This window comes from Physeter macrocephalus, chromosome 17, assembly GCF_002837175.3.
Source record: "Physeter macrocephalus isolate SW-GA chromosome 17, ASM283717v5, whole genome shotgun sequence".
NCBI lineage: Eukaryota > Metazoa > Chordata > Mammalia > Artiodactyla > Physeteridae > Physeter > Physeter macrocephalus.
In genome coordinates this window covers 31,485,338-31,511,712 of record NC_041230.1, presented here as the reverse complement: position 1 = coordinate 31,511,712, position 26,375 = coordinate 31,485,338, and the positions used below count along the sequence as shown (strand labels likewise).

The following is a 26,375-nucleotide window of genomic DNA, read 5'->3' as shown; positions in this document are numbered from 1 at the left end:
AGATGGGAATAAAGACACAGACCTACTAGAAAATGGACTTGAGGATATGGGGAGGGGGAGGGGGAAGGGTAAGCTGGGACAAAGTGAGAGAGTGGCATGGACATTTATACACTACCAAATGTAAAATAGATAGCTAGTGGGAAGCAGCTGCATAGTACAGGGGAATCAGCTTGGTGCTTTGTGACCACCTAGAGGGGTGGGCATGGGGGGGTGGGAGGGAGGGAGATGCAAGAGGGGAGAGATATGGGGACATATGTATATGTATAACTGATTCACTTTGTTATAAAGCAGAAACTAACACTCCATTGTGAAGCAATTATACTCCAATATAGATGTTAAAAAAAAAAAAAAGAATCATGCTCCATGATCAAATGGGATTTATCCCAGGGATGAAAGGATTTTTCAATATCCCCAAATCAATCAGTGTGATACACCATGTTAAAAAATTGAAGAATAAAAACCATATGATCATCTCAATAGATGCAGAAAAAACTTTTGACAAAAATTGAACACCCATTTATGATGAATACTCTCCAGAAAGTGGGCATGGAGGGAACATACCTCAACACAATAAAGGCCATATTTGACAAACCTACAGCCAACATCATATTCAGTGTTGAAAATCTGAAAGCATTTCCTCTAAGATCAGGAACAAGACAAGGTTGTCCACTCTCACCAGTATTATTCAACATAGTTTTGGAATTCCTAGTATGGCAATCAGAGAAGAAAAAGAAATAAAAGGAATCCAAATTGGAAAAGAAGTAAAACTGTCACTATTTGCAGATGGCATGATACTATATATAGATAATCCTAATGATGCCACAAGAAAACTACTAGAGCTCATCAACTAGTTTGGTAGAGTTGCAGGATGAAAAATTAATACACAGAAATCTGTTGCATTTCTATACACTAACAATGAAAGATCAGAAAGAGAAATTAAAGAAACAATCCAAAGCATCAGAAAGACTAAAATACCTAGGAATAAACCTACCTAAGGAGGCTAAAAGACCTAAGATGCTAAGATGTAAACCCTAAGATGCTGATGAAAGAAATAGATGACACAAACAGATGGAAAGATGCACCATGTTCTTGGATTGGAAGAATTAACATTGTCAAAATGACTGTACTATCCAAGGCAATCTACATATTCAATAAAATCCCTATGAAATTACCAATGGCATTTTTCACAGAACTAGAACAAAAAATTTTACAATTTGTATGGAGACACAAAAGATCCCGAATAGCCAAAGCAATATTGAGAAAGAGGAACAGAGCTGGAGGTATTATGCTCCCTTGCTTCAGACTATTCTACAGTTATCAAAACAGTATGAAATGGGCAGAAAAACAGACACATAGAGCAATAGAACAGAATAGAGAGCCCTGAGATAAACCTACACACTTACAGTCAATTAATCTACAATAAAGGATGCAAGAATACACAACAGAGAAAAGACAATCTTTTCAATAAGTGGTGCTGGGAAAACTGGAGAGCTACATGTAAAAGAAGGAAATTAGAACATTTTCTCACACCATATACAAAAATAAACTCAAAATGGTTAAAGATTTAAACGTAAGTCTGTTAACTATGAAACTCCTAGAAAAAACATAGGCAGAACACACTCTTTGACATAAATCGCAGCAGTATCTTTTTTGATCCATTTCCTAGAGTAATGGAAATAAAAACAAAAATAAACTAAAGGGACCTAAGTAAACTCAAAAGCTTTTGCACAACAAAGGAAACCATAAACAAAATGAAGAGACAGCACATAGAATGGGGGAAAAATTTTCAAATGATATCACCAAAAAGTAATTAATCTCCAAAATTTACAATGAGCTCATGTAGCTCACTTTAAAAAAAAAAAAAGGGCAGAAGACCTGAATAGGCATTTCTCTGAAGAAGACATACAGATGGCCAATAGGCACATGAAAAGCTGCTCAACATCACTAATTATTAGAGAAATGCAAATCAAAACTACAATGAGATATCACCTCATACCAGTCAGAATGGCCATCATCAAATAGTCTACAAACAGTAATTGCTCTAGAGAGTGTGGAGAAAAGGGACCCTCTTACACTGTTGCTGGAAATGTAAATTGGTACAGTCACTATGGAGAACAGTATGGAGTTTCCTTAAAAAACTGAAAATAGAGCTACCATATTATTCAGCAATCCCACTCCTGGGCATGTTTCTGGAGAAAAACATGGTTCAAAAGGATACATGCACCCCACTGTTCATTGCAACACTGTTTACAATAGCCAGGACATGGAAGCAACCTAAATATCCATCTAATAGATGAATGGATAAAGAAGATGTGGTACATGTATACAATGGAATATTACTCAGCCATAAAAAAGAATGAAATAATGCCATTTGCAGCAACACGGATGCGACTAGAGATCATCATACTAAGTGAAGTAAGTCAGACAGAAAGACAAATATATGATATTGCTTATATGCAGAATCTACAAAAAATGATACACATGAACTTATTTAGGAAACAGACTCACAGACTTAAAAAACAATCTCATGGTTACCAAAGGGAAAAGGTGGTGGGGGGGGGATAAATTGGGAGTTTGGAATTGACATATACACACTACTATATTTAAAATAGATAACCAACAAGGACCTACTGTATAGCACAGGGAACTCTGCTCAATATTCTCTAATAACCAAAATGCGAAAAGAGTTTTTAAAACTCTCTCTCTCTCTCTATATATATATATAATTGAATCACTTTGCTGTACACCTGACACTAACACAACATTGTAAATCAACTATAGTCCAATATAAAATAAAAATTTTTTTAAAGGCAGTTACATTTGAGTTTAGGCTTTCTTCAAGAACCAAACATCACCCTTATCTGCAAATAAAATAATATTTCTGTGTCCCCTGTTCCCCCATGAAAGTAACAGAAAAGTTCCATGAAAATGGAAAACAAAATGATTTACTGTGTTGAGTTGGAAAAAAGTGTCAGAGTAATCCCTACCTCCTTCTCCATCTTTGAATCTGTGTAAGTTTGTATATGCCAAGCATGATATAATATCCTAGGGATAAAGAGGTCAATAAGATGTGACACCAATATGCAAGAACCTTACAGTAAACTGAGGAAGACAGACAATACTGAGTATCTATTTTGGAATACTTTTAAACTAATAAAATTAGAAAAAATAATAGAGATTTAGTGCATATTTTAAATTTGACAAGTCAGCAAAATGTCTCCTCAGACAAATCTTTGGAGAGTTGAATGGAGAATATTTTCCTCATCAGCACACTATTTTCTCTTTAGAATACTCACCATGATGTCTAAGCGAAACTTGTCAAGGATCCACTACTTAGGGTGAAACAGCATAAGGAAGAGAAGGGAAAAATATCAGGGAGCAGTGAGTTCTTTCAGGGAAGAAAATTTGAAATCCTGGTGGGGAAACCAAAAGAGGGCAAGAATTATTAATTGTTAACTCCAAATAGAAAGTCATATCCATAGATTAAAAAAAATTCATTAATTACTGTAATACAGAGCAGCAAAAGCATAGGTACTTAATTAATATTCACTGAACACATGAATACATAAATTTTGTGGCTGGAGAAGTGAAGCAATAAAATCCCCCTATCAACCTGTTGAAGATAACAGACACTTCTGCATTTAAGGATTCTTCAACTTTAATCAATAAGTTGGACTTTCTGAAGAAAAAAAAAATTGAGATGTTTACTGCATTAGACACAAATGAAAGTTGGCTTTAGAAACACTGGATATATGGAGTAATTTTGTTGTTGCTTGTTTGTTTCCCCTGGCCATTGGTATTGATTTATACAATGATAAAAACATGTATGCAAACTCATAAATATGTGTGGTAGACTAATTCCCCACCCCACCTCTCAAGATGTTGTAACCCTAATCTCAGAAACCTGTGACTGTTACTTTTCATTGCAACAGCTCTTTGCAGATGTGATTTAGCTTAAGAACCTGAGATGGGGCAACTATAAGCTAATATGCTTTAAGCCACCACATTTGTGGCAATTCGGTACAGTAACAATAAAAAAATACAGTTGACAAACATTTAAACATTGTAAACTTTATATTCAGGCATGGGTATCCTGTATCTTTTGAAAATAAGAATATCTGATAATCTCCAACCTTCTACCCATATACCTGCATGGAAACAACTGACAGGCGTAGAGTCCTTTTCAGCAGGTGCATGAGCACTAAAACCATCAGTTACTTTCTTTAAAAATTCCCAGAAGCCCCACATATTAATGTAACCTGTATGGTCCCTGTGGAATTTGAGTCATAATCCCATTAGGCCATTATTAGACACTTAAGGGTATGAATAGGGTAACTTATTTACAACCCTGTGAAAACATGAGGAATAAAATCAGCATCAAGAGTAAGACATGCTAGCGGAGGAGGCAAAAGTATTTGAGATGTTCTACAAGGTCATTTTGTTCTGTTTGCCAAGATATTTTCCATAATTTCTACCAACCAACTGATACTTGACTCTCATACACCCATCTCCTTTGTACAAAAAAAAAAACGTTGAAATAAAGTGTAATCATTTGTTGAATACACCATGCCATTTCCTCCCTTATTGTCTTTGAATGTGCTTTTTCCCCCATATGTAATGTTCTTTCCTTCTAGTCTTGTCAGACTTCATTCAAAACCAAAATGAAGATTCAGTGCTCTGCATATTTCTTGGGAAGCAGTAGCGTGCTCTTGAGTCCCAACCTCAGTTCTTCTTCTTTCCTCACTTATCAATGAGTCCAGGTTTCATAAGATAGGATAGAATAAAATGCATGTATTCTAATAATGTCCTTATTGATCATTATATTCAACATGCATGCCTTGATTTGTTTATTCATAAATATTAAACACCTTATATATGCTAGACATTGTATAAGGCATTAGTGATATAATCTTGAAAAAATACAGATCATTCTATCCTAGAGCTTAGGGCAGAATTCAGTGATGATGTAAAGCTCACTTTCCATCTTTATAACCACAGTGCTAACACAGTGCCTGAGATATAAAGTATCTGATAAATATTTGAAGGAAGGAAAGAAGAAAAAAGAGTGAGAGAATGGGAGAAGAACAGGGAAAGAGAGGAACGAAGAATGAGAAATAGGGAGAGAGGAGAGAGAAATAGGAGAGGGAAGAAGAGGCAGAGAAAGAACAGGAAATGAGTTCCCTAATACCAAGTTCTCCCAACAAAAATTTGGGCTGGAGCTGGCCCTGAAAAAGAAAAATAAGTAAGTTTCTATAGAATATGTATAGCTGCCATCTTGACAAAAATTCATTTTTATTTCATGTAGAATATCAAAGAGTGATGCCATGTTTCACAAACTTTCCCACTGAATTATTCTAATAGCAAAGAGGAGTGAGGGAGAACCTCCAGAGTCTCTCAACCCACTAGAATAGGGGAATTTCTTTTAAGTCTCTGGATTTATTTGAAAAATTCATGTAAATTTTATATTCTACTCATAATACAGCCACTTTAGTTTAAATATTAAAAAACATTAGTTTTCTCTAAAACCTGCTAGTAAAATTTATGCCCTAGGAAATTGCATCCATAGTTACTGTGCGGCTGCTTATCCCACCCAACACACCACCACCTACTTGGCAGTAATAGGCATATACCAGCTTGCAAGGCAATGGACTGGGGAACCATCTGGGTCAGGTGGTCTCTGAAAATGTCCACAATGACTATCACTGGAAACAGTGAATGGGACTCTTTGCCACTAACCGTATAGCAGGGAGAAATGTCCACTCAAAGAATCATCTGCTCTTACTTTATATGCTTGGAGTCCTTTAAGTATTTTAAAACAGCAATTACTATTTAAGAAGTTCCATTTTAGCTGTTTCTAAATCAGTTAATAATATGTATTTTCCTTTTAATATCCTTCTGAAGGGACTAAAGTGCCTCTCACATAATTTCATTAATCTGCACATTTCCCTTTCAAAGATGGACTTTTTCATCACTTAAAGTACCTTATTTTATACCAAGTTAATATCTAATATCAAACGTTTCTCTGGCTTAAATAATAGCAATGTTTATAATTGGATGGCAGTTAGAATTTGAGCTTTAAATCTAGAGAATATTTTGCTATTGAGTTAATACAATAAAATGGTTGGAACTGTAAGAACTTTTAAACTTGTGGGTATATCTATATTTATGTGTCTATTTTTTAAATTCATAGAAATATTTATAGTAGTAGATTTCTCACTTATTAGGAATGACCAGTTCTGGATGTAATAGTTTAAATAGAGATTACTAAGTATGTTGGCATGTATAAATGTAAATGATGCTGCTTCAATTGGACTATGTAAAAAGACATGTATATTCTGCACAATTGAATGTCTTACGTACCTGAGGGCCAATTACAAAACACTCCTTTTTCTGTGTTTAGTAGAAAGTTTTATAAAATATTTGATAATTCTTTTCCAAAAGACATTGGAACCACTCATTCCCATTATTCAGATAATTCAGCCTGGAAGTTGCTCTCTTTCTGTCAGGATCAGAGGATGGTTTATAAAGCCACCCCACAGAGAGAAGGTATTGGTAGTAGGCATTTTCCAGTATGTGAAGTGGAATAGAGCATGTCCCTGACCTGCCAAGATTGCTTGAACATGTTGAAAAGCAAAAAAGGACTATACATTTAGAATAATAGAACTATTATGGCATTTTTAAAAAACTTTAAAATAGGTGCAGAGGGTTATCAGCATCTCTGTCTGAAATTAATATGATAATTATCAGCTTTTACTTTAACAACTGTTCAGTCCAACATGAATCAATTTACACAAATATTATTAAACTCATATTTTTTATGGACTGATGATACAACAGTGATAAAAACACACACAAAAAGCATTCTTTTTTATGGTGCTTACAGTCTAGTTGGTGAGATATAAATCAGAAATTATCTGATATTTATTTAGCAGGACTGTTTATTGTCAAAGGGCTATGAGGGAAAATGAAGCAGGGGGTAGAACTAGAGTGTACTGGCAAGGTGGACTCTATGCAGGTGTGTCCAGGTATGGCCTCACTGAGGGATGGCAGCTGAGTTTTACAAATGAAAAAGGAACCATGTAACTAAATACCCAAGGAAAGTTATGCTAGGCAGGAGGACCAATAAGCTTGCCTTATTCAGTGAGTAGCAAGAATACTGGAGAGGTGTGAATAAGGACTGTGATCAGTGATAAATCCAGAAATAAGCAGGACACAGGTCACATAAGTCCCTATAGAGATGGTGACGAGTTATGTGTGAGGAGTGTTATGGAAATTCTTTGGAGTGGCTTCAGCAGCTACATTTCTTGATCTTATTTATGGTTAAAAGAAGATCACTCTGTTGCATAGGAAAAAAGTAAAAATAGCCAGGGAAAGAGTGGAAGGTAGGAGAGAAGTTAGGAGAAATCATGTTGGTCTAGAAGACAGGGACAGGGAACTTGTTGATACTAATATGTATGTTGTGCAGGGATCCAGTTTAAGATATGTTTTGAAACTACATGATCATCTCAATAGATGCAGAAAAAGCATTTGATAAAATTCAACATCCATTCATGATAAAAATACTTACCACAGTGGGTATAGCAGGAACATATCTCAACATAATAAAAGCTATTTATGACAAACCCACAGCCAACAAAACACTCAGCGGTGAAAAGCTGAAGGCCTTCCTGCTAAAATCTGGAACAAGACAACCATTTCTATTAAACATAGTATTGGAAGTCCTAGCCACAGCAATCAGACAAGAAAAATATAAGGTATCCAAATTGGAAGGGAAGAGGTAAAATTGTCATTATGTGCAGATGACATGATATATATAGAAAACCCTAAACACTCCATGCAAAAACTACTAGAACTGATAAGCGAATTCAGCAAGATAGCAGGATAAAAGATTAACATACATAAATCTGTTGCATTTCTTTATACTAACAATGAAATATGAGAAAGAAAAAGTAAACAACAAAAAAAATCCCTTTTAAAATTGCATCAAAAAATGTAATAAAATACTTAGGAATAAACCTGACTAAGAAGGTGAAAGACTTATATGCTGAGAACTACAAAACACTGATAAAGGAAATTGAAGATGATTTAAAGAAATGGAAAGATATCCCATGCTCTTAGATTAGAAGAATTAATATTGTTAAAATGGCCATACTGCCCAAAGCAATCTACAAATTTAAGGCAATCCCTATCAAATTACCCATGACATTTGTTTACAGAACTAGAACAAATAATCCTAAAACTTATATGGAACCATAAAAGACTTAGAATTGCCAAAGCAATCCTGAGGAAAAAGAATAAAGCTGGAGGCATAACCCTCCCAGACTTCAGACAATACTACAAAGCTACAGTAATCAAAGCAGCATGGTTTTGGCACAAAAACAGACATATGGATCAATGGAACAGAATAGCCAAGAAATAAACCCACATGCCTACAGTCAATCAATCTTAGACAAAGGAGGCAAGAATATACAATGAGAAAAGACAGTCTCTTCAGGAATTGGTGTTGGCAAAACTGGACAGCTGCATGTAAATTAATGAAGTTAGAACACACTCGCATGCCACACACAAAAATAAACTCAAAATGGCTTAAAAACTTAAATATAAGACATGACACCACAAAACTCCTAGAAGAGAACACAGGCAAAACATTCTCTCACATAAACTGTAGTAATGTTTTCTTAGGTCAGTCTCCCAAGGCAATAGAAAAAAAAAGCAAAAATAAACAGATGGAACCTAATTAAACTTATGAGCTTTTGCACAGCAAAGGAAACCATAAACAAAATGAAAAAACAACCTACAGAATGGGAGAAAATATCTGCAAATGATGCAACTAAAAACAGCTCATATAACTCAATAACAAAAAAACAAACAACCCAATCAAAAATTGGGCCAAAGACCTAAATAGATATTTCTCCAAAGAAGATACACAGATGGCCATGAGGCACATGAAAAGATGCTCAACATTGCTAATTATTAGAGAAATGCAAATCAAAACTGCAATGAGATATCACTTCATATTGGTCAGAATGGCCATTATCAACAAGTCTACAAATAATAATGCTGGAGAGGGTGTGGAGAAAAGGGAACCCTCCTACACTGCTGGTGGGAATGTAAATTGGTACAACCACTATGGAGAACAGTATGGAGGTTCCTTAAGAAACTAAAAATCGAGCTACCATATGTTCCTGCAATCCGACTCCTGGGCATATATTCAGAGAAAACCATAAGTTGAAATGATACATACACCCCAATGTTCATTGCAGCACTATTTACAATAGCCAGGACATGGAAGCAACCTAAATGTCCATTGACAGATGAATGGATAAAGAAGATATGGTACATGTATACAATGGAATATTACTCAGCAATAAAAAAGAACGAAATAATGCATTTGCAGCAACATGGATGGACCTAGAGATTGTCATACTGAGTGAAGTAAGTCAGACAAAGACAAATATCATATGATATCTCTTATATGTGGAATCTAAAAAAAATGGTACAAATGAACTTATTTACAAAACAGAAATAGACTTCCCTGGTGGCGCAGTGGTTAAGACTCTGTGCTCCCAATGCAGGGGGCCCGGGTTTGATCCCTGGTCAGGGAGGTAGATCCCACATACATGCCACAACTAAAAGTTTGCATGCCACAACTAAGGAGCCCGTGTGCTGCAACTAAGGAGCCCACCTGCCGAAACTAAGACTGAGCACAAATAAATAAATAAGAAAAGCAGATATTCACCAGGATGCAGTCAAACCAGAACAAACATTTTATAAAAAAAACAAAAACAAAAAACCAGAAATAGAGTCACAGACATAGAAAACAAACTTACGGTTACCAGGGTGGGAAGCGGGGCCGGTGGGGGGCACTGAGGGATAAACTGGAAGATTGGGATTGACATATACACACTACTATATATAAAATAAATAACTAATAAGGACTGTCTAGCACATGGAACACTTCTCAATACTCTGTAATGACCTATATGAGAAAATTTACAAAAGAGTGGATATATGTATAGGTATAACTGATTCACTTTGCTCTACACCAGAAACTAACACAACATTGTAAATCAACTCTACCCCAATAAAATTTTTTTAAAAATAAAATATAAAAATAGAACAACCCTATGATCCAGGAATCCCACTTCTGGACATATATCTGGAAAAGATAAAATCTCTAATTCAAAATGATACATGCCCACCAATGTTCATGTTCATGGCAGCACTATTTACAAGAGCCAAGACATGGAAACAACCTAAATGTCCATCGACAGAAAAATGGATAAAGAAGATGTGATATGTGTGTGTGTGTGTGTGTATGTGTGTGTATATACACACACATACACACACACACACACACATATATGCATCTGTCTACCTACAAACACACAATGGAATATCACTCAGCCATATAAAAGAATGAAATAATGCCATTTGCAGCAACATGGATGGACCTAGAGATTGTCATACTAAGTGCAGTCAGACAAAGACAAATACTGTATGATGTCACTTATATGTGGAATCTAAAGTATAATACAAATGAACTTATTTGCAAAACAGAAACAGACTAACAGACATAGAAACCAAACTTATGGATATCAAAGGGGCAAGTGGGGGTAATAAATTAGGAGTTTGTAATTAGCAGATACAAACTACTATACAAAATAAACAACAAGGTCCTATTGTATAGCACAGGGAACTATATTTAATATCTTGTAATAAACTATAATGAAAAAGAATATAAAAAAATATATATATACACATTATAACTGAATCACTTTGCTGTACACCAGAAACAAACACAACATTGTAAATTAACTATGCTTCAATTTAAAGAAATAAAAAAAATACCAATATATGCTTTGAAAGTAAAAGCAATAAAACTGCTGATGCCTTGGGTAGGAGGAGTGGGAAAAAATGGAAAACTAGAATGATAGAAGGTTTGGTCTATACATCTGTGTGAATATCAGTGTCAATAATAAAGATGAGAACAGTCTGGGGGGGGATGATCAGTTTTGGGGAATCAGGAGTTGTTTGCCCCTCATAAGTTTGAGATGTCATGAGATATTCAAGTGGAGATGCACAATAGTTAACCAGAGTTAGTCTGCAGGGGATGGGAGAAGTTAAAGGTAGAGATATGTATTTGAATATCGTCAACATACGGTTCTTATTTACAGTAATGTGTCTGGAGGAGAACAGTTTTAACTGAAAATTTATTTAGAGAAGAGTGACAAAGATTGATCCCTGATTTATTTTACCACTTAAACATTAGAAGTAAGCTAGAAGGAGCCAACAAAAGAACTTGAGAAGCAGTATCTGGAGAAGTGGGAGGAACATCAGGAGACTGAGGATCCTCAGAAGCCGAAGAAGAAAGTGATTCATAAAGAAGAGGTAATTGTGTCAAATGCTACTTTGTTCAAGTGAGATGAAGCTGATAAATACCACCACCGGACATATCTAGATGTAAATCTTTGGAGAGTCAGTCAATGACATAGTGAAGACCAGACTACTAACAGGAGTGTACCGAGTACACAATGGGAATGAAGAATAGAAACCTGTAGGTTTAGGCGGTTTTGAGTCATTTGCCCATAAAGGATCACAGAGTATTGGGGTGGTACCTGGAGGAACACTGAGTCAAGGGATTTTTTAAAAATATGAGTTATGGGCTTCCCTGGTGGCGCAGTGGTTAAGAATCCACCTGCCAATTCAGGGGTCATGGGTTCGAGCCCTGGTCCGGGAAGATCTCACATGCTGCGGAGCAACTAAGCCCGTGCACCACAACCACTGAGCCTGTGCTCTAGAGCCCGAGAGCCACAACTGCTGGGCCCACGTGCCACAACTGCTGAAGCCCGTGTGCCTGAAGACTGTGTTCTGCAACAAGAGAAGCCACCTCAATGAGAAGCCTGTGAACCGCAACAAAGAGTAGCCCCCGCTCGCCACAACTAGAGAAAGCCCGCGCGCAGCAACGAAGACCCAGAGCAGCCAAAAATAAAATTAATTAATTAATTTAAAAAATGAGTTATAATAGTATATGTTTTACTGTGATGGCATTGATCCAGCTTATCGAGGTCTACATCTCCATTAATAATCATTCCTTTCAAATGTTTAGAAAAAAGCTTAATTTTAGCCATTTATATCGCTCAGGATTTCATAGCATAGGCTAAAATTTCAAAGATGGAAAGGGGCCTGTAGTTGCCCAGTCTGTTCCAATCTCCTATTTGTTCCTTGACTCATTTCTACATAATAAACTATAATGTCTCTCCTGAACAACTGACCACCACCCAGGATAGAAGTGATAATTGCTACAATTTAACAATTTTTTTGTCATCTCCAGATATCAACAGAAAGAAATCTTGGATTATTTTTGTTCAACAACTAAAATTCCAGATGATAAGACTGATTCTGATATTGTGCAAATCTTTGTTTTATAGCTTTATGTCCTGACTATGGAAAGACATAGGCAGTAGGTTTTTCAGTTGCCACCAGTGCCATCTGACTAAAAATTAAAATAAAAATATTAGGTTGCATTAAGAGAAGAATAGTGTGAAAATCAAAGAAGGTGACCATCTTTTACTTTCCTCTTCTAATTATACCAGACTTGATAAATGGTAGTGATGTTATATTTATCTAATATTTTTGGTAGGTTTTTATGTGCCTGGTTCTGGGAATAGAGAAAAAAGATACAATCTCAACACTGAAGAGGCTCAGAATCAAATAGGAATAGTACAGACAAGAAATTGCAACAGTGTGTAAAATGCTGTTACTCTATGATGTACAAGGGGCTGTGAACAGAGTGTCCAGAGAGTTGATACCCAATTCAATTCTTGCCTTTTCTTCCCAGAATACATGGTACTACCTGATCAAGATGGTACTAAAAAGAACAAAGAGAACATTGTAAGATGAGAAGGGCTGCCACACTTTCAAAGGTTGCATGCTATATGTTGGTTTTTGACAATCAAGAAAATGTGTAGGGGCTATTAAAAATAAAAACAATTAACATATTAACAACATGCTGAGCACTTACTATGTACTAGGTGAATTAATTTCACCATATTAACAAACTCTATAAAGTAGGTTGCATAGTTTAATCTCTCTTTTACAATGAAGCAAAGGAAAGGCATGGAGGTGAGTTGTTTTTCCAAGGTCACAGAGCTGTATTGGCAGGGACTAGTTCATACCAGTCAGTTCAACTTCAGAGCCTGAGTAATGCTCAACTCTGATAACTAAACCAGAGGGCGAGGATGTAGAAACTGTGACTTATGAGGAATCAATAAAATGACTCCTCTCTCTTCATCTCCAGGTTAAACATCCTGAGAGCATCTGAGACGGTGAGGGTCATGGTTAGAACATTTAAATACTTAAAATAAAGCAAAGTATTTTTCCCACACGAGACATTTATGTGACTCCTGATAATAGAGCTAGGAGTGAAATATCAAAGTTATAAGAGACAGAATTGATCTAATAAAAGGGATCCATTGATTTTAAAAAAGTCTCCTCTGTCATTAGGCAGTAAGCCAAAACCAGATGACCAGAATGGTTCAATTATATGTCATCTACCACAATCATATGATTAACCAAAATTAACACATCTCAGTGTAAAAGTGCTTAAGGAATAGAAAAAAATTACATTCCAACTAAGCTTTAGAAAGCTTCACCTGAAGTGAAAACAAACATTAATGTATCTGGTCATGCTATGGTTTAGAGCTATTGACTGAAGAATACATCTGTAGAGAATGGTTTTGGGAATCTTCCAAGAGAAAACAGAATGTTAAAAATGATCTGATACAAATTTTAATAGATCTAGTGGAACTGCTGCTTACAAGTTACATAAAGTCTCTGAATCTCTTGTTTCTTCACCAGTAATACAGGAATAATAATGTCTTCCAGAAATACCATACAGAATTGAGTTTACTCACAACACAACACTTTCCACAGTTTCTGGTATGTAATACATGGTAAATATTTTCATGTTATATATGTAAGTGAATAGCATGGCCTATACTTACTGACAGTTTTTAAGTTGAGCAGTCAAAGAAAGGTACACTTATTGGCATAGAGCTGTCTAATTTTGTTAGCTTGTTTTCAATTAACTCTATTGTTTTTGTAAATTTGTAATAGAAAATTACATTAAAAATGTATCAAATTCAGGGCTTCCCTGGTGGCGCAGTGGTTGAGAGTCCGCCTGCCGATGCAGGGGACACCGGTTCGTGTCCCGGTCCGGGAAGATCCCACATGCCGCGGAGCGGCAACAGTGAGAGGCCTGAGTACGCAAAAAAAAAAAAAAAAAAAAAAAAAAAAGTATCAAATTCAGAAATATGAAGAAAAAGAAACACTGATTGCATAAAAGTAACCACAGTTAACACAGCAGAGCATTTTATGATGTAATGAAGTCTTTTCACAACACAAAGAGTTTTGGTTATTCCTGGTCTGTTTAGTGCTGTAATTGTGGCCTTGCTTTAATGATTCAAGTGTCTTCACATTGGTCCAAACTGAAATTGACTGATGCTGGAAATGGACTGTGTTCTTCTTAAGCAAAAAATTATAGGTATGCATTTGATTTAGTTTTATAAATTCAAGGAATCTCAGGAGCATACATAAATAACTTAGTTCATGGTATATGAAGAGTTTCATTTTTTATATAGAGTATACAGAGCTGAGGAACACTGGCAAAGTGGGGGGAAATGAAGGAATCCCTTTTTTAAGCCTGGAGGGTCCAGGCTCTTTCTCTTTTGAGATCCTGATCCTTTGTTTTCAGGTGGGAGATGTCTAGGCACCAATTATTAACTAACTTGAGGATTTTCTCTAGTAAATTATACAAGTCCTTTTCTTTCCACTTTTTGCATCTCTTAACATTGCTGAATAGGTTCTTCAAAATTAGAATCCCATGTGTTAGTTATTTGCATTCATGTCAAATGTTTCAAGGGCAAGTAGGACACTCTGTCCACACTACTTTACATCACATATTACAGAGGTACTAATTTCTCCATCATCATAAAAGATCATAATTATCTTTGGATTTTTTCACTGCTATTTGATTCATAGATACATGTCTGGATGCTGATGTCATGTATATTTTATAAAACCTCACCAAGCATCAGCAAAGATAACTGTTCGTACCTCCAGAATTTTTTATTCATGTTTATCCACAATGGGTGAAAGCAGCATGCAAAATAAATGAAGAATGATACCACAAATGTCTTTAGAGAGATATTAGAAAAGAATCAGCAGAGAGGGCTTATGAAAGTTGTATGAGCTATATATTATCTATGCATACACTACAACAGTCAGAACATTTAGTATGTCATGCTCCATACCAGCCCCAAATAATATATTTGACACATAATGAAGTTTTAACTTGGGGTGGGGAAGTAAATTTTGACTTTATTGTTATTTTTAAAGATGTATTTATCTTTAAATGTGTTGTTTGCTTGAAAAGTCTCTACATATTTTCACAATCATTTGAAACAAGCATTTTGTATGGAAGCATCAAACATCTATACTATATTCCAAAGTGTAAGCACTAGCATCATTTTCTTAGCTTGAGTAAGGCTCAGTTTCCTAATGTCATTCATATTCCTTTTTGTCACAGTGTTACTAATGAATATTGAAGCTGAAGACAGAAAATAAAGTGCCCAAGACATGGTCAATAGGTTAAAACAGTAACATATTTTAAAATGCCCATAAATTGTTTCTTTGAACCCAGGAGTCATATGGTGAAGTGGAAGATGAAGAGGACCCCTTCACTTAGAAAGGCATTTTTCTTCTAATTAGCATGTGTCAACCAGGGCTCAGGGGAAAAATACATGATGGTATTTCAGACAATGCAATAGAGTAGCTAGCTATTCGTGGAGTGCAAGGTTAGCAAAATCTATAAAAGTATTTACACATATTTATTATTTTTTTTATGTCTTTGTCTCTTGGTGAATGTAAAGGATACGGTTTTCTAGAAAGAGAAGGTCAGAGATGGAAAGGAATTCGACATAATTTAATCTGGTCTCTTCATTTTTAAAGATGAGGATACTGCAGTCCAAAGAAGTCATGGGAATTGCTTAAGTTCACATAACTAGTAAGAGTAGGAATGAGGAAAGAGATTGACTGCTTCCCAGTATTAGCCCTTCCATTTTGTTCTATTCTGTGACCTGAATGACACAGATCAAGTGTATATTCAAAGAAAACTTCAAATACAATATTTTGAAATTTTTATTGACCCCACTACTGATGATGAATGGTTTCAAATATCTCAACTATTTTCAGGCTGAATTCTAATATTCTATGTGGGCTGTGTAGCAAAGTGACATAATATGGTATCAGTTTACATGCTTGACCACCACACTGGTGTTAAACATCTCTAATTTCACATGAAAAGATGCTCAACATAGTTAGTCATCAGAGAAATGCAAATTAAAAACCCAATGAGATATCACTTAACACCTGTCAGAACGGCTATCATCAAAAAGACCACAAATAACAAATATTGGCGAGGATGTTGGAGAAAAGGGAACCCTCATACAGTGTTGGTAGGAATGTAAATTCGTGCAGCCACTATGGAAAACAGTATGGAAGTTTCTCCAAAAACTAAAACTAGAACTACCATATGACCCAGCAATTCCACTCCTGGGTATTATTCAAAATTTAAAAAAAGAAAACACTAATTTGAAAAGATACATGCATACCAATATGCATAGCAGCATTATTTACAATTGCCAAGATATGGAAGCAACCTAAATGTCCATCAACAGATGAAAGAATAAATAACATGTGGTGTGTATACACACACACACACACACACACACACACACACACAATGGAATACTACTCAGCCATAAAAATGAATGAAATTTTGCCATTTGCAACAACATGGATGGACTTGGGGGGTATTAGGCTAAGTAAAACAAGTCAGACAGAGAAAGACAAATACTGTATAATATCACTTATATGTGGAATCTAAAAAATAAACTAGTGAATTTAATAAAAAAGTAACAGATTCACAGAGAACAAACTAGCAGTTACCAGTGGGGAGAGGGAAGAAGAGAGGGGCAAGTAGGGAATTAAGAGGTGTAAACTACTACATATAAAATAAATAAGCTACAAAGATATGCTGTACAACACAGAGAATATAGCTAATATTTTATAGTAACTATAAATGGAATATAACTTTTAAAAATTGTGAATCACTATGTTGTACACCTGAAACTTATACAATAGTGTACCTCATCTATACCTCAATTTTAAAAAGTCCCTAATTTTATTTTATTTTTTTCTTTTGTGGTACGCGGGCCTCTCACTGTTGTGGCCTCTCCCGTTGCGGAGCACAGGCTCCGGACACGCAGGCTCAGCGGCCATGGCTCATGGGCCCAGCCGCTCCGCGGCATGTGGGATCTTCCCGGACAGGGGCACGAACCCGTGTCCCCTGCATCGGCAGGCGGACTCTCAACCACTGCGCCACCAGGGAAACCCAGTCCCTAATTTTAAATCCAAGATCTATAATTTTTATTTATGTCACCTTGGACAAATTACTTGATTTCTCTATGCTTGAGTTGTCTCATTTGAAAAATTTGAATTATGAGTCCCAAACTCATACAGTTGTGATGATTAAATGTGTGCACACAAAGTGTCTATCCAACTGTCTAGTCCAAAGTTAGTCCTCAATATATATTAGCAACTATTACTGTTATTTATTATTGTTAATGATAATAAAGAGACATTGCCTTGCCTTGCGCTTGGATGCAGCCCATTAGATTGATGAATTCATCTACCTTCTATAAGAGGGTGGTTTCCATCTTCAGACAATGAAGAGGCATAAGAAGAGATTGGTTAATGCTCATGTAATAATAAATGAACATAAACCAAAAGATTCACTGTCTCCTTGTCTTCAAACACATAGGCAGATGGTCTGTTTTGACATATTGAATTCCAAATCCTTTGCAGTCTTGTAAAGTTCAATCAAATGAAAACCACATTGTAAGTCATGGTACAGGGAGGCAAATATTTGATAGATGAAATGCATGTGTTAGTTCAAACTAAATAACCTTTGGAAGACAACCACTACTAGACCAAAGATTTCTTTTGCACAAAATTACTAAGCAACCTATTCTGGCTAGATGCTCTGCAGTACAATATATTGTTAATAAAGTTGGCATCTGGCCTATAGGAACATCCCTTTACCCAACCAAAATAAATAATTTAACGTCAGGGGATGTCCACTTACTTTGTAATCATCCTATATGTGTAACCTACTGAACTGTATTCTGGGAAGAGCTGATCAAAGCCCCTTTGAGCCACTTTCTTGAAACATATAGAGTAGTCAATAGAATCCAAAAGTAGAAATCTTGGAAAAATTGTCCTTAAGACAATTAGTATGAATGCTGCATTGATAAATGTAACCAGATGTTAATTTCATGTTTTCTCAAGTGCCACATAAAAAGTTGCATGTTCCTTATCAGGTTTCCATTAAGTAACTCATGACACTACTGAAATAATGTTTTAGTAAGAATGATCCAATCACAGGCATCATGACAATGTCTTCTTTGTTTCCCTCCCTAATGTTCAAATCTAATGGCAACACACCATTCAGAATAGCCAGGGGCCCTAATTACCAAATGGAACACTGTAGTTCAAAGAAGATTTTAAGCTAAGAAACAAACAACTAATTGATTTACAAATGACTTGAGGTCCAAAACTTAATTGGTAAATAACTCAGGGAATTAAATATCCCATGAGGACTACTGACTGGTAGAATCATGAAATAATCATAATCGTAGCCGTTCATAATGAAGATAGGCCAATAATTTTCTTTCTCAATGGAGACTCTGCCATGGTAAGCATTTAATGACATTCTCTTTGATTTATGTTTACATTACATACAGTTTGTTGGTCGCTTGCTCAGCAGAATCTTTCCAGAAAAAAAAAAAATTACACACAATAATGTTTCATCAGTTATATCTCCATGAAACATATCTAGGTTACAAATTGGACAATAGAAGACTAATTAACACTGATCAGCAGATGTGCCTGCCAAGGCAGTACAACGAGACAAACAAATTTACAACTCAGTTCCTGGAAAATAAATTCACTTGTGACTCCTCACAGTATACCTGGATGGGTATTTAAGGTCTATCCCCAAGGCCCTCTTCCCATATTACAACATCAACACATCAGCCTTCAGAGTTAGATAAAAGGAATCTGATGAGGACCACGTTAACATTTATGTTGAGCTTAAATAAAACATGAAACTAGCATCTTGAAAGACTCTGAGCTGAGCAAGGCAGCATTCACACCACGTTATTCAAGAATTATTCATGAAGCTTCAGTGCCTCTCAAGATTTTAGTTGCTTATATCTGATTTTACTTAAATTTCTTCCCTGCAATGATTGTTTTCAGATACTTCGTCTACCGAGATAGGAAGTATGCAATAATAGGAAGAAACTATTTGAGCACCTAATGATATCTAAACGCCTTAATTGCCGGATCATCTTCCTTCCTGTTAAATACTTCTATGTGTTGGGATGGGGAGGGTGTTGGTGGGAGGAAAGGGAAAGGTTTACATTCAGGAAAAGCAGATTAAACAGAAGGATCTTACCACGAAAAATGACACCTCATAGTCTCCTAGGTTCAGGGTTCCGTAAAGTCTGAGCTATTTTCTAATGATTTTGTCACACATATCTTAGCTTTGTCTTTAAGCAAAGACCCCACTGAACAAGGTTTGTGAGTATCTATACTCAAAACCTCCTGCCTGTAACTAGAAGAGAAAGCCGTCTTTTTCCTTGAGTTTTTCTTGTCTATATTCCAGACTTCCTCAGTCTCCAGGGAGAAAGTGAATGGTACAAATTGACCCACCCTGGCATCCTTCAGCCTCTGAAATGGCTCAGTCCCACCTGGTCTCTGATAATTACTTATGAAGCAAGCTTTTATCTCCCAATAAACAACATTCCCCTTCCTCCAGAAATTCCCTGTGGCCTTAATTTGCTAAGTCAGAAACCAAGGACCCCTTAGTGACAACAGAAGGTTATATCTATTTCTTTAGTGGTTTATAGTTTCCAAAGCACTTCCATGTACATTTTCTCATTTGATAATGATGAACATTTAGCTCCATTGAAAGCGTATGTTAGACTGAGAAACGGACTGTGGCACATGTGACATTTCTGGGATTTCACACAGGGCAGAAATTAGCATGAAGAAGCAAAGGCTGTTCAAGTGTGTAAGACTCATGGTCCATAATCAGAGATAGGGTGTCATTTGTATTTACATGCAGGCAGAACTGGAAAGGCTGATCATGAAACATTCAGCAACATTATTTCTCTCCCTCTCTCTCTTTTTAAGAGAGGCATGCATTTTTAACTCTAGTGATATCCAAAATAATTTGTGCAAATTTAAAAGATAGAAACGGTTTTGACCCGAACTATGCATTAGTTGATAAAAAGAGGAGAAAAAAGAACACCAAGCATACAAATGCAAAATAATTCTCTCAGTTGGACTTTTTTATTCAGTTTGAAATTAAGATGTTTAATGGAGGGAAGGTAGACTGAAGCAGTTTTTGTGATTAAATGTATATTATGGTATTTATATTTCGCAATGACATGTAACTTTCCCCCTATGACACTAAATTCTTTTTATCATTTTTTCATATACAATTTCTATATCACAGTGCTAATGCTTTTTATAAAGAAAATTACCATTGTGTTTTAAAACCATAGAAACTACACTTTAAAGATTTTATCTTTTCAGGAACAACATGGCAAATATGTCTTTCTGTCTTAAATTTATATACCCTTCACAGTTTTTTATATGAAAATGTTCAAGGACAGTTTTCTTATAAAATCTGACTCTGAATATGGTTTAGATCACTTTTTAAACAATATACATTTTGGTGGAATAAAACGTATATTCAGAAAGTGTGCACAACACATAATTAAATCAAGTCAATTAATCTTTGAAAAGTGAATGTACTTATTTAATCACAATATAGATCAAATTGGAACATTACTAGCAACCCCAAAGCTTTCTTTATGCTCCATCCCAGTCATCAAGCCCCTAAAGGAAACTGCACCTATGACCTCACGACACAGGTTAATTTTGCCTGTTTTTAGAAAATTTACCAATGGAGTCATACATTATGTATACATTTGAATATTTTTCCTGAATGTTATGTTTGTGATATTCACCAATGCTGTGACATATAGAATATAGGCAGTGGTTTGATCACTTCTTTGCTATGGGATGTTTCTAGTTCAAGTTACTATGAATGATCTCATATGAATATGTATTATACATATATTTGATTATATTTCTGTTGGGTATAATCTTTATTTCAATTTTAGCCATTCTGGGTAGGTGTATAATGCATCTGAGTATGGCTTTAATTCACATTTCCCTACTGACTGGTAGTGTTAGATATCCTTTTGCGTAAGGTGCCTGATGAAGACTTTTGCCTTCTTTATTGGATTGTCTATAGCTTCTTCTAACTGAATTAAGTGAGTAAATTAATAGAAACCTATATAGGTTGATTGCTAGGTAGGTAGACAGATGACTAGAAAGATATATACATACAAATAGACAGATAATAAAATAACCCTATTTATTCCTGGTAAAATTCTTTATTCTGAAATATATTTTCTCCAATGTTCTCCAATATTTTCTCCAATGTTAATATAACCACTTTAGCTTTCCTTTAATTAATGCTAGCATGGTATCTCCTTTACCATGCTTTCACTTTTAATCTGCTTGTCTCTTTATATTTAAAGTGGATTTTTTTTTTTAATCTAGGCAGCATATACTTAGGTCTTGCTTTTCCTCTTTTAAATCAAATCTGAAAATCTCTGCTTTTAAAATGAGATTTTAAAACCATTTCATTTAAAGTACTTATTAAGATAGTTGGGTTTAAATCTACTATCTTTCTATTTATTTTCTATTTGTCAGATTCGTTATTGTTCCCTTTTATTTTTGGATCAATGACTTCATTTTATCACTGATTCTCCACTTAAAAAAAATTTTTGTTTTCATTTTTAACAGTTTTCTTTGGTCTTCATTTTGCACTATTTAGAGTCAGTTCAGTACAATTTTCCAATGATTTGAGGGTGGAATCTCAAGCCTCCTTCAGGAGGTTCTGAGTGTCTGAATGATTTGTCCCAGCCATTTGCCATCACCAAAGTGTCTGTTGATCAGCAATGAGAGAGCAAGAGAAGTGAGAGGAACACACAGCCTTACCTGTTAAAGACGCAGGGGGTTCCTGGAATGAGAACTTAAAAAAACACCTGCTAAAGCACAGATGTTAGTGTAAAAGTATGAGGGCTGAGCAGTCTGCAAGAAACCCTCCAGGCACTCTGGGCCTGATACTGAGTCCCTTTCCTACTCCCATTTTTTTTCTTCAAAGCACCTGGTGAAAAGGAATTGTTAGGTGAGTTCAGATTTTCTTTTCTGTCTGTGGCTCCCAGGGATTCTAAATTGCCGTTTCAGCTCACCCTTGAACTTTGAAAATTCATTAAAAGTTAAGCTGCTTTTTTTCCCCCCACCTCTGTAGTGATCTTTTTTCTTTCCCCACTGCTCCACCAACAGTGATAAGAGCCATGAGTTTGTTTTCTTTCAGAATGGGCTCAGCACTCTTAATTTTAGTTCATTAGATTTCTTCACATTCTCAGGTCACTACTGGGATTTATAAACATGATTTTGTAGGTTATCCAGCACATTCTCATCACTAAGGTAGGAGCACTGCCTCCTGCAGCTTTCTATATCCTACGAGGAAGCATAAGTCTCTGCCTGGTGATTTTTTTTTTTTTTTTTTTTTTTGCGGTACGCGGGCCCCTCACTGTTGTGGCCTCTCCCGTTGCGGAGCACAGGCTCCGGACGCGCAGGCTCAGCGGCCATGGCTCACGGGCCCAGCCGCTCCGCGGCATGTGGGACCCTCCCAGACCGGGGCGCGAACCCGCGTCCCCTGCATCGGCAGGCGGACTCTCAACCACTGCGCCACCAGGGAAGCCCTGCCTGGTGATTTTTGATCAAATGTCTTAATGTATCTGGAAAAGCACAGACAGTAAAAATGGCACTGTCTTCCTTCAGAGATCATTTAGCTTTTGTCTGGAGGACTATTGGAATGAAGCTTGATTGCCTTATCCAGTTAATATATGAATTGATTCAAGGCTGAGTTTTAGGCTCTTCCACTTCCTGTTTGACCTACTCTTAGAATAGAGTTGTTCTAGGATTTAAATTAAAAGCCTGAAAGCCATATGTGCTTACTAGGGCAGGCCCTGGAGTTCAGTTGTTTTTCTTCCTCAGCATGGCAAGATTGCTAAAGCTCTGCTGGGCTTTTTTAACTTCCAAGTATGAGCTTTTTTTTTTTTTTTTTTTTTTTTTTGCGTTACGAGGGCCTCTCACTGCTGTGGCCTCTCCCGTTGCGGAGCACAGGCTTCGGACGCGCAGGCTCCGCGGCCATGGCTCACGGGCCCAGCCGCTCCGCGGCATGTGGGATCCTCCCAGACCGGGGCGCGAACCGGTGTCCCCTGCATCGGCAGGCAGACTCTCAACCACTGCACCACCAGGGAAGCCCCTAAGTATGAGCTTTTAATAAATTTTTCACCTCCTATTCCTTGAAGTTTATAGGTTGGCAAGTGCCTTGTGATCAAACTAAACAAAATAACAGGTTGACTTTTTTACAGTTCTTTTTTCCCCCCCAGGGCTCTCTTTTCCTCAAGTCTTGGAATCCCCTGATTCCTGGTGTGTACGTGTGTGTGTGTGTGTGTGTGTGTGTGTGTGTGTGTGTGTGTGTGTGTGTGTGTGTATTCTCAGCCCTGGAATGCTTCTACAAGCTCTGGACTACAACCTTCTATGTCTATGCCTCACCCTCAGAAGCAGGAGATGTCCTGAGAAAAAGAATATATGAAAATAATGGCAAATATTGGGTTTGCCTCAATATACTCTCCTTTTCTCCTGTGTCTTGATTTGCTCTCTGATGACTTCAAACTGCTTCATGGTCATTCTGAATGAGAGACTCAGTGTGATGCCTGAAGTGGAGATTTTAGTGATAATTCATAATTTTAAATTGTTTTTACAGCTGCCCCACATCATAAAAAGTTCTGTGGGAGCCAAAGCAATCTATATGAATTTCAGTTTGTTTAAAATCCTTTCATAAGAATTACACTAATATGAAAAGTTATAGCACAAATGTCTTATTGGTAAAGGTATAGCAGTTGTTGACTAATGCCATGCATGCTCTAAGTCAGAATACCTAAATTTACTATTGCACAATTCCTATGAATTACCCAAGTTCATACCAGTTGGTGGAAAATGCTAATTCAAAACTCAATATCTGCTCAATCCAAACTTAAATTTATTTCAGTTTTCGTGACATTCGTAAATAGAATGTCTATCCAAACATTGATCCAAGCTGTAATTATCCTCAATTCTTCCTTCCCCTTATCTACCACAGCAATTCATGTTTTCATTCCCTAGTGCCACTCATTCTAATATCTCTCAACTGTACTCTCTTCTCCTTCCCTCCCAATTGGTGCTATTGGGGCTCAGAGCCTCACCCTTTCTTGCCTTAATTATTATTCTCTCTCCTAATCTGACTCCCTGACTCCCTTCTCAGTACATCTATCTTTGAAGTTGCTACTCTGAGTTATCTTTTCAAAACACAAATACCATTTCAGTCTTACTTTAAAACTCATTACAAGCTCACTGCTCACATGCAAAGGAATGACATATTTTAGGGCAGCAGCCAGATTGTGCAGGAGTTTTATAAGTCAGGCTAACTTTTCTGTCTTCATGTCTGACTCTAAACCTATGACCCTGTGTATTAGCGACAGTAAACTACTCCTAGGTTATTACATGATATTGGCACACATAATTATATGTCTTTGTCTGAAAAGTCTGTGAGTAAAATTCCTTTTTTTTCTTAGGCCTCCAAGACCTTCTCTGTGAAGATTTTTCTTAATGGACTAGCTTTTACATTCCTTTCTCTGTTCTTCCATGACCCTTTAGACATGGATCTGCCATAATACATACGCATGGTCTATTCACGAATGGTTATATTCTCCAAAGATGTCTCTCGATCATTTTCTCCAATGTCTCTCAGTCATTGATTATATCCATGTCCATGACTCTATTTTCTATGTATATAGCAATTAATCTGAATTGTCTCTCCAAATTTTCCTTCCTTTAGCTTCAGAACTTTATGCAAATCACCTTCTCCAACTCCCCTGCTGTATGCTTTATTTACTCCACATGTAAAATTAAACCCAATACTTATTGCTCCCCATGTTACAGTCTCTATGTTTACTTAATCAAATTACTGGAGCCCCAGTCTGTTTAACCAAGAAAACTTCCTCCAGTTTCTCAATTCATTTCTTTCCTTTGCTTCCTGTATCCATTCAATTATGAAAAACTGTTGAGTCTATATCACAAATGTTATTTAATCTTATCAAATTCTCTTCATTTTCACCAGCACTAATCTAGTTTCAATCATCACTATCTTCTCAAGGGTTATCATTCTAGTAATGTCCCAAAGGACATCACTTAAGATGGATCTAATACAACTTCTGCTTAAAATCTTTAAAAATCCCTCAAGATTAAAATTTAGTTCCCTAATTCGACGTATAATACATTGTATTAACTTTTGACTCTGATCTTGTTTTAACTGCACCTCCCCCCAAAAATCTTTACATATATATACGTTAATATCTAACCAAAGACATCATATAGTCACGTTATTTTTTTCTACCTGAAAGCATTTCTTTTTTTAACTGGACAGTAATCTTTTTCATTCATAAAAGCCCCATCAATTTTAATCCTCTCTGTGAAGCTGTGCATAACTCCCACAATCAAAGTAGTTATTCCATTCATTCTACAAATATTAATTCAGTATCTACTTGGTACCAGGTACAACTATAAGTTCTTAGATGAACAAAACAAATGAAAACAAACCTTAATGAACAAAACAAAAATTCCCGTCTTCATGAGTTTTATAGGCTAACGGGGAAGAAAGAAAATAAGCATAAAAATAAGTGTATTTAAAAGTTTGTGAGAAGATCAAAAGAAAGAGCAGAGGAGGGTCAGGGATAGGAAATGCTGAGGGGATTGGATGGGTAGAAGTTTTCAACAGGGTGATCAGAGTAGGACTCTTTGAGAAGGCAGCATTTGAGCAAAGACTTGAAGGAGCTGAGAGGATAAACCAAGTGAGTTGCTAAGGAAGAGTGGTCTAGGCAGAGAAGCAAGCTTGTACAATTAGGCTAAGATAGTACTTCATGTGCCGTGTTTGAGAAACAGCCAAAAAGTTGGATTGGAGTGATTAGAGGGAAAGAGTAGGAGATGGGAGTCATAAAGCTGTATGGAAAAATCAATTGCATATGGCTTTGTAGGCTATGGTAAGGATTTTGGCTTTAATC

The 26,375-nt window shown here is 36.3% G+C and overlaps 1 long non-coding RNA gene across 2 annotated transcripts in view; it reads right to left on the bottom strand.

The window, feature by feature from the left end:
* LOC114484017 (uncharacterized) overlaps positions 1–26,375 on the bottom strand; it is a 398,215-nt gene that overhangs the window by 12,282 nt on the left and 359,558 nt on the right. For both annotated transcript variants that reach the window (XR_003676450.2, XR_008615546.1), the window contains one exon: positions 3,297–3,413. This is a non-coding gene — a long non-coding RNA (uncharacterized lncRNA). The remainder of the gene's footprint in view (positions 1–3,296; positions 3,414–26,375) is intronic.